Source organism: Eumetopias jubatus, unplaced genomic scaffold (assembly GCF_037043125.1).
Source record: "Eumetopias jubatus isolate StellerSeaLion01/CBP00866 unplaced genomic scaffold, mEumJub1_p1.0 scaffold_5, whole genome shotgun sequence".
Lineage (NCBI taxonomy): Eukaryota > Metazoa > Chordata > Mammalia > Carnivora > Otariidae > Eumetopias > Eumetopias jubatus.
In genome coordinates, this window is record NW_028274811.1 from 133746615 (window position 1) to 133762476 (window position 15862).

General features: G+C 34.5%; 1 pseudogene; it reads right to left on the reverse strand.

The window, feature by feature from the left end:
- LOC114204737 (small COPII coat GTPase SAR1A pseudogene) overlaps positions 1-14314 on the reverse strand; it is a 176069-nt pseudogene extending 161755 nt beyond the window's left edge.
- Positions 14315-15862: the final 1548 nt, after the last annotated feature.

A 15862-nucleotide genomic window follows, 5' to 3' on the forward strand; every position in this document is an offset into this window, starting at 1 on the left:
AACAGAAATAGCAGTGGCCCATGTAACAGCATTTTTACTGATTCCCCAAGCCCCAGTACTCTAAGGGTAACAGAGAAAAGGAAAGACTGCACACACAGTGGATTACATTACAGAAGGTTAGGAAACTCAAATCTTTTAGAAAGGGCAGTAAATATATAGTTGATTTTTGAACAATGTGGGAGTTAGGGAGCCAACCCCCTGAGCAGTCAAAAATCTACATATAACTTTTGAATCCTCAAAACTTAACTACTAATAGCCTACTATTGACTGGAAGCGTTATTGATAGCATAAACAGTTAACTAACACTATTTTAAGTTATATGTATTATATACTATATTCTTAGAATAAAATAAGCTAGAGAAAACAAAATGTTATTAAGAAAGTCCTAAGGAAGATTAAAAAATCCACTTATCTGTACACTATACTGTATTTATAAAAAAATCCATTCATAAGTGGACGTGCACAGTCCAAACTCGTGTTGTTCAAGGGTCAACTGTACAAGCTACCTTTGATTTTAGTTGTATTCTTGGAAAATTCCATTTATTAAAGTTGCACAAAAAATACTTGACTTTTATATATGAATTACTGTCATTTTCTAGTCTTAATAAGCAATATTTCACACATGATTGATGATCCTTTTTAAGATAGTCAGCCATGATCATTGCAAGGTGTCTAGCAATATTGCCCTCCAAATGATGTTAATTGAAAACGTGGTCACAAAATTCTAAAATATTCTTTAGGTAGATGTAGTTGTCCCACCTCATGCTATTGTTCTAAAAGAACACACAATCCTTGCAATTCATAGAGATTCTGGGCAACAGGCATAGAAAACAGAGTAAATGGAAAGTTTTTAATGAGAGTGATCATTCTGGTAAGTCATGTTTTTATATTCCACCCTGTCTGTGTTATCCATATTGGTGGAGACTTCTATGCATCAGTACTTTCTAAATTGAATATCCACAGCCTTTACTATATATGGTAATTGTTCATATATTGCATTGAATGATTATCTGGCCACCCAAGTTTTCAAAGCCTTTATAAGATTTTTCCAAACCACTGAGGACTCTTGTGCATTGATCATGTCTCTAGGATGGAATTTAAAATAGCTTCATTGATCCAATGTGCTCTTCTATCTTCTAACACAAGAGTACCCTCTACTTTGAAAAACACTATTTGGGAAAAAATAAATAAGAAGGAAAAGGAGGAGGAAGAGAAAAAGAAGAAGAAAAGGGAGGAGGTAGAGGAGCTATCATCAAAGGAGAAGGATAAAGGGAAAAGACATACACATATAAAGTATATATATGTATATATATATATATACACACATATATGTATATATGTATAAATGTATATATCTTGTTACCATTTTCACAATTATTTCTGAAAAACACTGATAATGAAAGATTAACTTTCCCCATTAGGAAATACAGGACACTATTTTTTAGGCTCAATATCAGGCTTATAATCATGAATTTCAATACTATCATATTCAATCTACATTCATACTTCCTTTCTGCCTTTCAATCAACTGGCTATCTCATTTTATGCATGCATATTTGCTGCACTGTATCATGATACTGTATGAGGTCAGGGACCATATTTGATTTATCTTACTCACTCCAGCCCATGGAATTATGTTTTATATTCAGCAATCATTAAATATATGTTAGATTTAAAGTGATTCTGAAAATGCCAAATTCAGCATTTTCTATTTTTCTAAAAAATGTAGAATACCTATGTCATGTGTTTCTTCTCACCATCTGTCCCATGTCACTAATAGAGGCACTCCAGACAATGGTCTGGATGAAAACTTATAATACCTCTGTGGCCAATATATGTGGTGAATGGAGCTCTTAATTTATGCAGCTTGCTCTGTTTAAAATATATTTTAAAAATATTTTAACTAGATTAAGTTGCTTAACAGAGAGCTAATTAATGATAATATGCCTTATTTAAATAGAGCAGTTGAAGGACGAAGTATGTTTTTTAAATCTATAGAGAGGAAACCATGTGAAGAAAATAGTGTGACATGTTAATTTCCTACATCAAACATTAGAAAACATGCAATTTAAAGAGGCTGCAAATGTCCTAACGATAAATACAAAGATACCCTCAATATGATTGTACTGTCTTAAACCTTGTACACTAATGTTCATAGCAGCAGTATTATTAATAGTCAAATGGTGCAAACAACCCAAATGTCCATCAGCTGATGAAAGGATAAGCAAAATATCCATACAGTTGAATATTATTCAGTCATAAGAAGGAATGAAGTACTGAGTCAGGCTGCAACAAAGATGAAAGAAGCCAGTCACAAAGGACCACACATGTATAATTCCATTTAAACAAACTGTCCAGATAGGCAAATCTATACAGACAGAAAGTAGATTAGTGCCTTAGAGGTGTTGTGGGTGTGGGGGAAAGTTGGAGGAAACAGGGAGTGAGTCCCAATGGGTTGAGAGTTTTCTTTTAGGAGTGATCCAAATACTAAAAATACTGAATATACTAAATACCATTGAATTATACACTTTAAATGGGTATATTGTTTGGTACGTGATATATATCTCAATAATGTTATTTAAAAAAAAGTGTGAGCCACTACCACCTGTTCTATCAGAATCTTTCAGAATCCTATCAGAATCTTTTGTGGACAGAACCCAACTCTGAATTTCCCCAGGGCATACTGAATGAAGTTCAAAATATAGTTGTTACTTTAACAATGTGGGTGGTAGGCACCAACCCTTCACCAGTGCAGTCAAAAATCTGTGTATTTTGACTTCCCCAAAACCTAACTACTAATAGTTTATTGTTGACTGGAAGCCATAACAATAACATAAACAGTGGACTAACACATATTTTGTATATTATATGTATCTCATGCTGTATCATTACAATAAAGTAAGCTAGAGAAAAAATGTTATTAAAAAATCATAAAAAAATACGGTTACAGTTCTGTACTACATTTATCAAAAAATCTGCATGTAGGTGGACCCATGAAGTTCAAACCTGTATTGTTAAAGTGTCAACTGTATTTACTATTTTTTCCAGTGGGAAAAATTATCCCTATCTCCAAAATCTGTTCACCTTTGAATTTTCCTTGAAAAGATAGTCCAGAACAAAGGGCAATCAAGCCTTCACCTCAAAAGACATACAATAATGTGAGAAACTATGAAGAATCATCTTCCAACATTTAATATGTCTTAAAATTCACTAATCTTTTCTTCTTTAATGTTTATCTGTTTTAATCCCATGCAGTGTATGTTAAGTATTTTTATATCTTCCCTATATTTACTAAATATCTTCCATCTTTATCTTCCTTAATATATAAAGTTCTAATGCCTCTTTGAATGCCTCTGTCTACTAATTTTGTCATCTATGTTATTGCTGATCAGTTTGAGTTCATTGATTTTTCTCGTTATGGATTTTATATCCCTGCTTCTTTGCATGCCTGTTAATTGTTATTGGATGCAGACAATGTGAATTTTAACCTTATTTTGTATTGGTAGTTTTATATTTCTATAGATATTCTTGAGTTGTTTTTTTTTTTTTTTTTCTAGGACTTGGATAGACTTACTGGGAAAAATGGATCTTTCTAATTCTTGATTTAAGATTTATTAGGCCCAAAACTTCATTCGTCTAGAACTAAATTTCTGCACTACTTTGGCAAGGCCCTTTTTAGGACTCTGATGTTACCTGAATTATGAAGTTTTCTATTCTAGCTGTTGGCACTATTCCTGGTCTCCTGTGATTCTGTTTTGTATAATTATCTTAGTTGGTCCTTTTCCCTGCCTTAGAGAGTTTCTTCAAATACATATACTCATCACATTCCCCAGAATACCTAAGGACTATTCAAAACAACTCTCTGCAAACCCCTGAAGTCTGTGCATCTCTCTCTTCTGTGGTTCTCAGTCCTGTTTACTTTAGCTACCTTGGCTTGCATGGACTTCAAGCCCCATCCCATCACCTGACGGAGATTTCTGGGCTCCATTGTTCAGCATCCTAAAAAATTTTTCTAGTCTATAAGCTGGGACATTTCTAAAGCTCACTTCATTTGTTTCTGGTTTTACAGGGATAGCTAGCTGTCCTTCATTTCCTGATGTTTGATATATTAAGCACTGTTGTTTCATATATTTTTCCCATTCTTTTAGTTGTTTCTGGTGGGAGGGTAAATCTGGTCCTTGTCACTCTATCTTCACCAGCAAGTGAAATTCTAATTTACCTTTTGAAAACTTAAATATGACTTTAACAGTAGCATTCAATGTTTCCATCTATATCTGATCATTTTATCCATCATCAAGGTTAGAATTAATCCTTCCCACCTCTAGGCTCATGTCACATTTTGCATATTATTGGACATTTTTATAATAATATTCGCTAACTTATACCACTCTACATTTTATTTGTCTTCTCTCTCATCTCAGTTTTAAATATCTTCTGAGAACAGGGTTTATTTATTTATTTATTTTATTGTCCACATGATTTACATGTAGTAAATTGTCCAAAAATGTTGTCAGATTGAATTAAGTGTAATCATTCCCAATCAGTAGTTAGAAAGTATAGAAACCAAACTCATTGTTTATGTGACAATATCCAGATAATAGAGGAATATAAAGAATAAATTTGATAACAAACAAAAGTGGAGCTCTATGGCCTGAGCCATTTGAGTTTATGCTAGATTTTTACCTGCATCTTATTTCTTAACTTTCTAAACTTTGGTTTCCATGTTCCTTATTTGTAAGAGAAAGACTAAAATACTTTGTATTTTATAGGCACTTTGGATTGACTAATTAAGGTAATGCATACTAGTCTTGTTACAGAGTAAATTTTGAATATATTCATGCTATTATTAACAGGGCATTTGGGGTATGAGTGGCAGAATAAAGTAAGTAAAAATTGTTTAAAATTCAGGATTGTGTTTTTCTCCTCTCATGTCAAATCCGGAGGTCAGGCAGTGCCACAGTTAGTTATTTCAGCAACTCGATAATGCCATCTAGGGCCAGATTCTTTCTATATCGTCACTGTCCCCTAGTACCCATGGGATTTCACATTTAAGTTTGTCCATTCATGTTCACACACGGGTGTCACAGTTTCATTAATCATGTTCTTACTCAACCACACTGAGTGGCAGGAGAAAGAATAACTTTTCCTTGTGCATTTGTTCTCTGCAATGACAAAAATATCCCTTTCTTGAGGAATCTCAGCAGTTTTTAATCTATGCAGTATTGGTCACAATTTCTTTGCATGGGTATTCCTAAACCAAATGGACAAAAAATTGTAATTTTCTTGAAAGGTATTAGACTCAGCTCTTCCTCAGTTTGCTTGGCTTAATGGAGGGTGACTAAAATCAAGTTTGAAGATAGCACATAGGCAGGCAAGTTGTTAGTCACTTTTTTTTTAAGTTAAAAGCTAGTATATAGCAAGTAATAGCATCTTTCATTTAGAAACACAAAAAAAGTGGCAGAAATATATTTTTCCTAACATTTTTCTAAATGCCAATGCTTTTTATATATTTCAACCTAGCTTACTCATGATTTAAATGCCATGAAAATTATGTAAGGTAGTATGTCTTGTTATAGTGATACATTTTCATTAAAATTTAATGAAAAAGTTCTGAATAGCACAATCAGAGACAATTAGGATAAATGTGTTTTGAAATGCATATATTTTAGTAAATTAAAATTATCTTTATGGAAAATACCTATTTTTCTGTCTTGGTATGGTATTGCATTAGTATATTCGGGATGCCATGACAATATACCACAGATTGTATAACTTAAACAACAAATTATTTTCTTAAAGTTCTGGAAGCTGGAAGTCTAAGATCAAATTTCCAGAAGGTCTGGTTTCTCCTAAGTCTTATCTCCTTGGCTTGCAGATGGCCACTTTCTTGCTGTGTCTTCAGATGTCCTTTTCTCTGTACATACACCTCCCTGGTGTCTCTTCCTCTTCCTATATGGACACGAGTCAGATTGGACTTGGGCTCCCCCTTTATTACCTTACTTAACCTTAACTACCTCTTTAAAGGCCCTATTTCCAAATACAGTCACACTGGAGGTTAGGGCCCCAAGATATGAATTTTAGGAGAACATGATTCAGTCAATAACAGGTATATATATTTCTCTAGGTTGACTGAAGTTGCTACTGATCTCTGAGTTATCTTTGTGCCTTGCTGCCACATTCCAAACTGTATTTTATTAATCTACAACACGTTGTAAACTCAAAGGTAGGTGGGAGACTATATACATACATTCCCTAATCTAAATCAAAAAATGATTTTTTCAAAAATATTTAGAAAACACAAATAAGCTTTAAAATTTTTTTTCACCTATCAAAAGTCACTAGTAAACCGAAACTGAAATACTTTCCATCCTTTCATTAAAGGTGTTATAATGGTGAGAAAGAACTTTTCAGATATCAGAGTTTTAGCCTTGAGAACCCCCACGACTACTAATCAGTCTGGATCTTTTCCCGACATTGTTATTTAATTTAAGGCATTCTGGACAAAGTGCTTGAAACAACTTTCTTACAAAATCAATTCAGTAAGAATGAAATCCATGAAATGCACTTCAAAATGAAAATTATAAACCAGTGTTTTCCTCCTGACTGCATTCAGCAATAAAATATTAAATGGAACATTAGGAATAATAATTAAAGAGCTTAGCTTTTAAGCTGTTTGGTGGTGTGTAAGATTTGGTTCTTTATTGGCTATTAGAAAAATTACCAAAGATTACTTTAGTTATTCTAAGTGAATATAGAACTGCCTGCTCAGCAGTAGTGACAAGAAGTACTTAATGAGGACTAACTAAACATTCTTACATTTTCATTTTGGAAAAATTATTTTGTAATTTTTCAGAGTTGAGTTTATTTAGTTTGAAAAAATTAAAAAATGTTGATATTATATATATAAAATAAATCTTTACAACTAAATTGTTCCTAACCCTGGAAATGTTTGAAAAGTCATTTCTAATGGGTCTGCTCCAGGGCAGTCAATCACATTAAAATGTCCATTTAATAAGTCCTTAATTAATATTAATAGGAAAAAAAATCCATAGATAAGCATAAGGTAAGAAAAACACTGCGGTTTTAAGACAAACATAATCTATAAGAAATAGCAGTGAGTTATAAAACAAACTATATATGTCTTCTATTTTTAATCAATTGTACACCTGAAATGGAAGTGAGATGATTGAAGGGGGAGGGCTTTTAGCACCTGGTTGCTTTTGGTTGCTTAGGTACACAAGATAGAAAGGATAACAGAATACAAAGTGAGGAGGAAAAAAAAAAAACTCTCTGGATGTGCTACAACAAAAATAAGATTTTATTTCAGTTCATAAGAGTTCTTTCTTTCATTCAGCAAGTAGTCTTAATTCTTCAAAAAATAACATGCCACTCTATGGTAACACAGCCTCTCATTTTCAGTCTCATAGTAAAAGAGCTCTGGGATTCAAGGTGGTAAGACTCTTTATCAAGTGTTTTAGTAGTCCAGGAAATGAGGGGCAGTATAATCACGGCCCTCCAGCAGTGTTGTGGTAAGAGAACCTCTACTACATCAACTCCACTGGATGTACTTCACTAAAGTCTTGTTTCAATGAGGTCAGACAACAGTAATTTGTTATGTGGGTCATGGCAGAATCCTTCTTCTAAACACTACAAAGAATGACTCCTTTGTCAATATAAATACATCCTAATGCATTTAGTCTCCCTGTTGTCTGTATTATACACTCGAGAGCTATCGTGTCAAATTCTGCCACTCAGCATTATAATACCTTTTCATCTTGCCTTTTCCCCCCACTTTATAGTAGAAGTGAATAAAACACACACAAATACAAGATGAAGATTGTTTTCTTTTTAAAAAATATTTTACTTTGCAGACATTATAGAGAATGAACATCAGATTTAGCATGTTAGCAGATGCATTTCAAAGAACAGGACATAATACAACAGAAATATTACATTAAGAATTCAAGTCATTCATATTTTCCCCAAAATATTTGTTTCTATAAATCTTTTATTATTTCATCCTCATCCAAATAAATATGTATATGTAAAATAAGAAAACTGGAAGAGGTAATTTTCCCACAAAATTGTAAATTGAAATAATATAATAAATAGTGACTTTAGAATTACCTGAATCAATATAGACATGTCTTTCAATTGTTACTAGTAATAACATTATTCTAAATTTCCTATCTTTAAAATTCTTTGAATTTCTAAAATATTAGATTTAAGTATTGTAAAGCAATTAGAATGAATGTATATTAAAAACTATAATATAATCTACACTATGATGAAAATTTTTGTTATATATGTACTTAGTCTCTATTCTTATCTGTTCATTCATAAAGAGAAAGACTTGGAGATTTCTAGAGTCTCTTCAAATATTAACTTATTTTATATTACTTGTTTTTCTATTCAATCTTCACTTAATAAATCTCCACATTGACCCCTCACCTCTGAAAAAATGTGAACATACACACACTAACAGACAACTCAGAATGGACAATGGACTGATTAGAAATGTTGGGTTTCAAATTGGTGGATACTGTTCTATTTTGACTGCTCTGAGAAAAGGCCAGGTTTTGAAGTACTTATGTGATGTAGCTTTGAGACAAAGAATGTTAACTCAGACAAACTTTAAAAATGTCTTCGTCAAAAATCTGTATAAATAAATTAAAAAAAAGTCAACCTATTCTCAATGGGTCATAAAGCCTAGAGGCAAAAAACCTTAGACAAGATGTCAAACAAAAGTCATTTGCTGTTTTAAGATTCAAAGATATTGTACTCCTCTTGTTGTCTGAAACCTAAATTTTAAAAGATGTAGTTATAGCAGGTATGTTTTACAAGTTTGAACTTGAAAACTTAACTCCAATTTCTAAATATTCATTGGTGATAAACTTCAAAAACAAATACACACTACCAAGTAGCACTTCTCTGATGCTGGGTAATTTGAAGAACAAAGTGTTATGCATATGTGCTTACATTCTGACACTGATCATTACCAAATGTCTGATATTTGAAAATGATTTTTAATAATAGCAAAATTATTCCCATTGAAGCTTATAAGTACTTTGATAAGTAATTTGCAAAAATGCCTTATTAAGTATTCACACTTGCTCTCTGATATAAATGTTATTGTTACTGAGAAAGTACCCAAGAGTTAAGACTCAAGTATAGACCCTCAAACAATGTGGAATGGGAGATGGTAAGTAAATACTCTCCCTCCCCACCCTTTCTGAAACAAATCTGATGTATATTCAATACAGTATATCAGAAAGTCCCCAGGAGGTAAGATCTGCGTTATTAGCCAGGAAACATTTCTCTTCCACTTCTTCCACATTCCTGGACAACCTTCCAAATAAACTGCTTGTAACATAATCTTTGGTTGAGAGTCTACTTTTAGTAAATTTGGACTAGGACATTACTATTAGAAGTGACCTTAGAAAGCACAATCTTGGTTTAAGATTCAGGAATTTCATCAGATAGCAATAAGGATTCCATCAGTGGTAGTAAGTGGTTATAATAACCTCTCGCATGCTACAGTGTTATATTTCCTAAGATTCATCCACTGGGATGGATTGTTTTGCACACTGTTGGGGTCTTTATGTAGGTTTCATCATGTAGGCATGATCAAATATTAACTCCATTTACAGCCCCACTATAGGGTTTGGAGAACTTCCAGGGTTGGTGAACACAGGGAGGTGCAGAAAGAGTGGCAGTACTGGAGAGGGCATAAAAGCTCTGTGCCCCATCCCACAGAGCTTTCCTAATGCATCTCTTCCATCTGGATATTCATGTGTATCCTTTATCATATATATTTATAAAAAAACAGTAAATAGTAAGTAAACTCTTCCTGAATTTTATGAGATGCTCTAGCAAATTCATCAACCCCAAGGAGGGGGTTGTGGGAACCTCTGGTTGGTCTGAAACACAGATCACAGCCTGGACTTGTGATTGATATTGGAAGTGGGGAGACCGGCAGTCTTGTGGAACTGAACCCTTAATGATGGGATTCGTGGGATTTGATGCTATCTCCAGATTGATGATGTCAGAAATGAGTTAAATTTTAGGTGTCACAGAGAGTTGCCTGGTGTGGGAAAAACAAAACAAACACCTATCCGGTGTTGGAAGTGTGAGTATGGTTGTAGTGTGGGAGTAAAGGAGGAACACAGGAGGAAGACTGAAATTTTCCTACACAAAGGAGAATTTCTACATCTTACAAGAGCTATAGGAACAGAATCTGAGCTAAGAGTGATATGAAGTGATCTAGACTGCCATCATGCCCTGCCCTAGTAGAGCAGGAGTATATGGAATACCATAATTCAGTCTGTTTCAAGCTCATCCTATAGTAGATCCAATGAATGTACAGACACACCATGAGGTCAGTACCTTGGTTCTTGAGTTCATAATTATGATGAATATTCTTAGAATCCAGAAGAATCTTCACATTGCTTTCCTGATATTTGTCATAAGAGAATGACAAAAAGGCAGAGTAGAAGCCCTTTAAACTGCTTGTCTCTACCAAGATCATTGGTATTGCATAAATCAATAAGTTGTTCCTTTTTTATCCCTAAATAATTAGTCCATTGTATGGATGCAATACAGTTTGCATATCCATTCATTTGTGGAAAGACATCTTGGTTGCTTTCAGTGCTTTGTGATTATAAATCAATGAAGTTTCTATAAGCATGAATACACAGGTTTTTGTACAAAAATAAGTTTTCACTTTCTAGGAGCATGACTGTCTGGTAAATCTATGTTTAACTTTATAATAAACTGCCAAATGACCCTTTCAAAGTGACTGTACATTGTTTCAACCAGTCATGAATAATATTTGCCAGCATTTCATATTATCAGGGTTTTTTTATTTTTGGATTTTAGGCCATTCTATAGTGCACAAAGGTTATGCTCATGTGATGTAATATTGAGACAAATAATGTTAACTCAAACTTTAAAAATGTCTTCCTCAAAAATCTGTATAAATAAATTTAAAAAAAGGCAACCTTATTCTCAATGTTGTTTAAATTTACATCTCCCTAGCGACAAATGATGTTGAGAATCTTTATATATGCATATTTGCAATCTATCATCTTTGATGAAGTGTCTATTGATATCATTTATCTACTTTTGTACTGGGTAGTTTATTTACTTGTTACTGGTTTTTAAGTGTCTTTATATATTCAGAAAAAATGCCCTTAATCAAATACATGATTTGTAAATATTTTCTTCCCATCCATGGCTTGTATCTTATTTTTTCATGAGAATGTTAACAAAGTACAACTTATTAGTTTTTTAATATATTGTACTTTTTTGTTATATATAAAAACTCATCATCAAACTTAAAGTCAAAGCAATGTCTCCTATTTTTATTTCTATAAGTTTTATAGTTTTACATTTTATATTTAGGTCTATGATCTTTTTTTTAAAGATTTTATTTATTTATTTGAAAGAGAGAGAGAAGGAGAGAGAGCACAGAGGGAGAGGGAGGAGCAGACTCCCTGCTGAGCAGGGAGCCCGATGTGGGGTTTGATCCCAGGACCCTGGTATCATGACCTGAGCTGAAGGCAGATGCTTAACCGACTGAGCCACCCAGGAGACCCTTTAGGTCTATGATCTACTATGAATTCACTTTTTGTGTAACTTGTAGCAACCATAAGTGCCTCACAGAATCTATCGGAGACTCACTGGAAGAAATCACGTTTACCTTAACTCAAAGATTAATTCAAAAGATCATTTATTTTTAGTAATTGTATAACCAGGATACAATTAATATTAATCTAACTCTATGGAAACAAAGTACCATGAATGAGAATAGGAATAAAACATGATGGGCGCCTGGGTGGCTCAGTTGGTTAAGCGACTGCCTTCGGCTCAGGTCATGATCCTGGAGTCCCGGGATCGAGTCCCACATCGGGCTCCCTGCTCAGCAGGGAGTCTGCTTCTCCCTCTGACCCTCTTCCCTCTCGTGCTCTCTATCTCTCGTTCTCTCTCTCTCAAATAAATAAATAAAATCTTAAAAAAAAAAAGGAATAAAACATGATGTTTATTGGGATTTTTTTTGAAGATTTTATGTATGTATGTATGTATGTTAAAGAAAGAGACAGCTGGGGGAGAGGAGCAGAGGGACAGCGACAGGCAGACTCCACACTGAACACGGAGCCGCATATGGGGCTCCAACTCACGACCCTGAGATCATGACCTGAGCCAAAACCAAGAGTGGGACGCTTAACCGACTGACCCACCCAGGTGCCCTTGGATTATTATTTTTTTTAAATGCCAGGTTGAAACTATAGCCAGGGAAGAGGAGTCACTAAAAAAACCAAAGACAAAAAAACAGAAAGAAAAACCTAGATTAAAATAAGATCTACAGGGACACCTGGGTGGCTCAGTCTGTTAAGCGTCTGCCTTTGGCTCAGATCATAATCCCAGGGTCCTGCGATCCAGTCCCCCATCGGGCTCCTTCCTCAAAGGGGAACCTGCTTCTCCCTCTGCCTGCTACTCCCTCTGCTTGTACATTCTCTCTCTGACAAATAAATAAAGAAAAACATCTTTAAAAAATAAAATAAGATCTACAAATAAAAAAAAGCTAATTTTAAAAAAATGATTTTAACAGCAAATTAAATTCAGCTAGAGAGAGAAAATTTAAAAAGTAAATGTTGTCAGATTGCAGTATGGAAGAACATAAAAACATAAAATACAGAAAACTGATTAAGAGTTATAGAGAGTTGAGGTGCCTGGGTGGCTCAGTCGGGTAAGTATCTGCCTTAAGGCAGCTCAAGTCATGATCTCAGGGTCCTGGGATCGAGCACCGCATCAGGCTTCCTACTCTGCTCTGCTTCTTCCTCTCCATCTACCTCCCCCCCGATGGTGCTCTCATGCGTGCTCTCCCTCTCTCTCAAATGAATAAATAAAAAATCTTAAAAAAAAAAAGTTAGAGAGGGTAGAGCAAGGATCTAACAAAGATTTAACTGGAACTCTATAAGTCAAGAGGCAGGTTGGAGCCAGAATATAAAGACAATGTCTGAGGATTTTCCAGAATTGATGAAAGACACAAACTCATAATTCCAAGAAGCCAGCAAATATAAAGCAGAATAACCATAAGTAAATTCATTCTTAGACACATCATAATAAAATTCCAGAATACAATAGCTAGTGGGATGGAAATAGATGGGGGTGGGGAGAGAAGACTGATTACTTTTTGTAGGAGGAAGAATTAAATTGACTATTAACGTTCTATAGTAACCATGGTAACAAGGACTTAGACCAAAAAAATTATTTCCAATGATCTGAAAGAAAATAACTGCCTATCTATAATTCTATTTTCTACAGATACTTTCAAAAATAGACAAAATATAAAAATCTATGAGAAGGTAAAATTAATCAACCAGAAACAAGTCAGAGAACTTGAGAATGAAAAAGCTGTTATAAAATAGTTCTAGTGTGCAAAAGTTTTGTTTCAATAACAATAATAATACCTAATACCTAATAGTAGTAGTAATAATAATAATAACATCTTTGGAAATTGTGGTTGTACAACAGAGGTTAAAAATCAGTGTTCCTCTGTCACCCATTCACCCCAGGTTATTTCCCTCCATTATCTCATAGTTTTAACTTATTTTTCATAGTCTTCCTTTCTTTTCCTATTTTTTCCTATTCTTTCATTTTTTCTTTTTCTTTTCCTTTTTTTAGGCTCAATCCAGAGAAGTAAAACTCTTGTTTTCACTGTCTGAACATCAATATGCTGGGAAAGCCAGCAGAAGCCCTTGTCATAATAGCCTTGCTTCTTGAGCACAGTGCAAGTAACACTTCCATGGGGCACGTATTCAGCTCCTTCAGGGTCACATTCCCCTTCCTGTGGTCTATCCATAAAGCCCAAATATCTCACGGAGCTTTTCTTCACTGATTGCATCTGTTCTGTTGTTTTTGTTACCCAAGGTAAGGATGGGCACATTGGATATTGTTTCATTCATTGGTCATTAAAGCATTTAGCTCAAGTGTGGTTTCCACGAGGTGAGGACAATCTGCACAATCCACCAGAAAGACAATCCCATTGATTGCTGGGAGATAATTTTTCCAGACCCGACATGCTTGCTCATGCCCTCCAAGATCAAAAGTTGTAAAAGTCATTCTAGCAATTGTCAGCTCTTCTGATGTTGGAGCTAATGTTGAAACATGTTTGCCCAATCAGTCATTGTTGAGTATGTGTAGAATGGTTTTGCCTGCGTTGTCCAAGTCCAAGAATACAAATTTTCCAGGTTTCTGATAGAGTCCTTAGGAACTGGAGCACACTGTTGATCCACTCAAAGAAGAAAGACATTATTAACTCTTCCTGTGGCCAAGGGTTTCCTCTGGCAGCAGCAGGAGGCTTCGACCCTCCCTCACAGCATATAGCCCAGCAGCACCCCCACCCCCAGGACCACCAGTTACTCCTCTTTTCTTATTTTTCTAACCGTCATCCTTTCCCTTGACTACCATGTGCACAGATAATCCATCAAGATCACATTCACTCAGTTTCAAAGATCTTTTCCTCATTTGGTGTTAGTCACTATTCCATGGTTTTACCTTTAATTTTGATTTGTTAACTGCACCTTCTCAGAGATCTTGGTTATTACACAGTAACTGAAACATGGCTGTCCTCTATGATACTGTTTTCTATGGAACTAATGTTTTACACAGGGAGACATAATTTTTTGAAGTGTTGACTAACTTTCAGTTCCCTTCATCTGTTTAAGGAATTAGAGTGAATAAACTACTTGAATGTTTGCTGAACACATTCATTTTTATATATAAAAATATAAATGAGAATTACTAAAATAGTCTTATGCAATTAATTTGAATATTACATACATTTTTAAAAAACATCTGACATAGGACTAAGATTCTGTATGTGTTCAAATTTGGAAAGACTTAACTTTATTCCATCAGATGATGTCTCCCTTTGTGCGTCTTAAGCAGGATTTTCCTCTTTCTTTGCTAAAGATCTGTTTATCCAGGTTTCTCTTGCTGCTTTAAAAAAAAAAAACTGATAAAAAAGCAGAGATATGCACATTTGCTGCCATTGACACTTTGCTGTGTATCTCATTCTAATTTCCTGCCACCAACTCCCAAACTGATCTATATCTTGGCAATTCTCTGAGACAATCCGCTCAAAGTACCATCTTCAGGTTTAAAGATAAAGTCATTATTTTTACAACCAAATAACAACAACAAATGACCTTTACGCTTTTACTAAAACAATGTCTGATGATTACTGATATGTTTCCAGTCAAGACTACAGCAAACAACCCTGATTCATGTTACAAAAATAGTAAAATTAATTCAAATTTGAAAATGTTCCTCTTGTACCTTCTCCCGTCCCCATTCCAGAGATAACTTCAGTCTCATTGCTAAACTTGCTGCTCTGTTAATGCCATCAAATAAGAAAAAGAATAGGCAAATGAACATTATTGTTCAATATACCACCTGAATCAGAAAAATAGCTCAGAAAGTTATGAAACATATTTCAGGACTTGTTCCAGTCATCTCACTCCACCCAAACAATAATCCTTTCCTCCTATTTCTGAGTGCCAGAGAGCAGTTGCCCTTTTAGGTCTGGAGGGGACTTGGGTAGCATAAGATAAATTAAATTCTTGGTTTGGTTTATTGGCTTCTTTTTTCCTCTTGTCAGTGTTCCACTTATGCTCTTTCCTATTGTGCACCCCTTTTCCCTCTTCACCAAAGGGCTGACCCCAGAAGACAGAAGAAAAGAGCAGGTTTTGTTGTAAGCTAATTAGAGAGGGTAGATTCCTGGGAAACTGGCTACCAGCAACACAGTAACTCCTGAAGATCTTTATATTTAACAAACATTTACCAAATACTTTAGTAT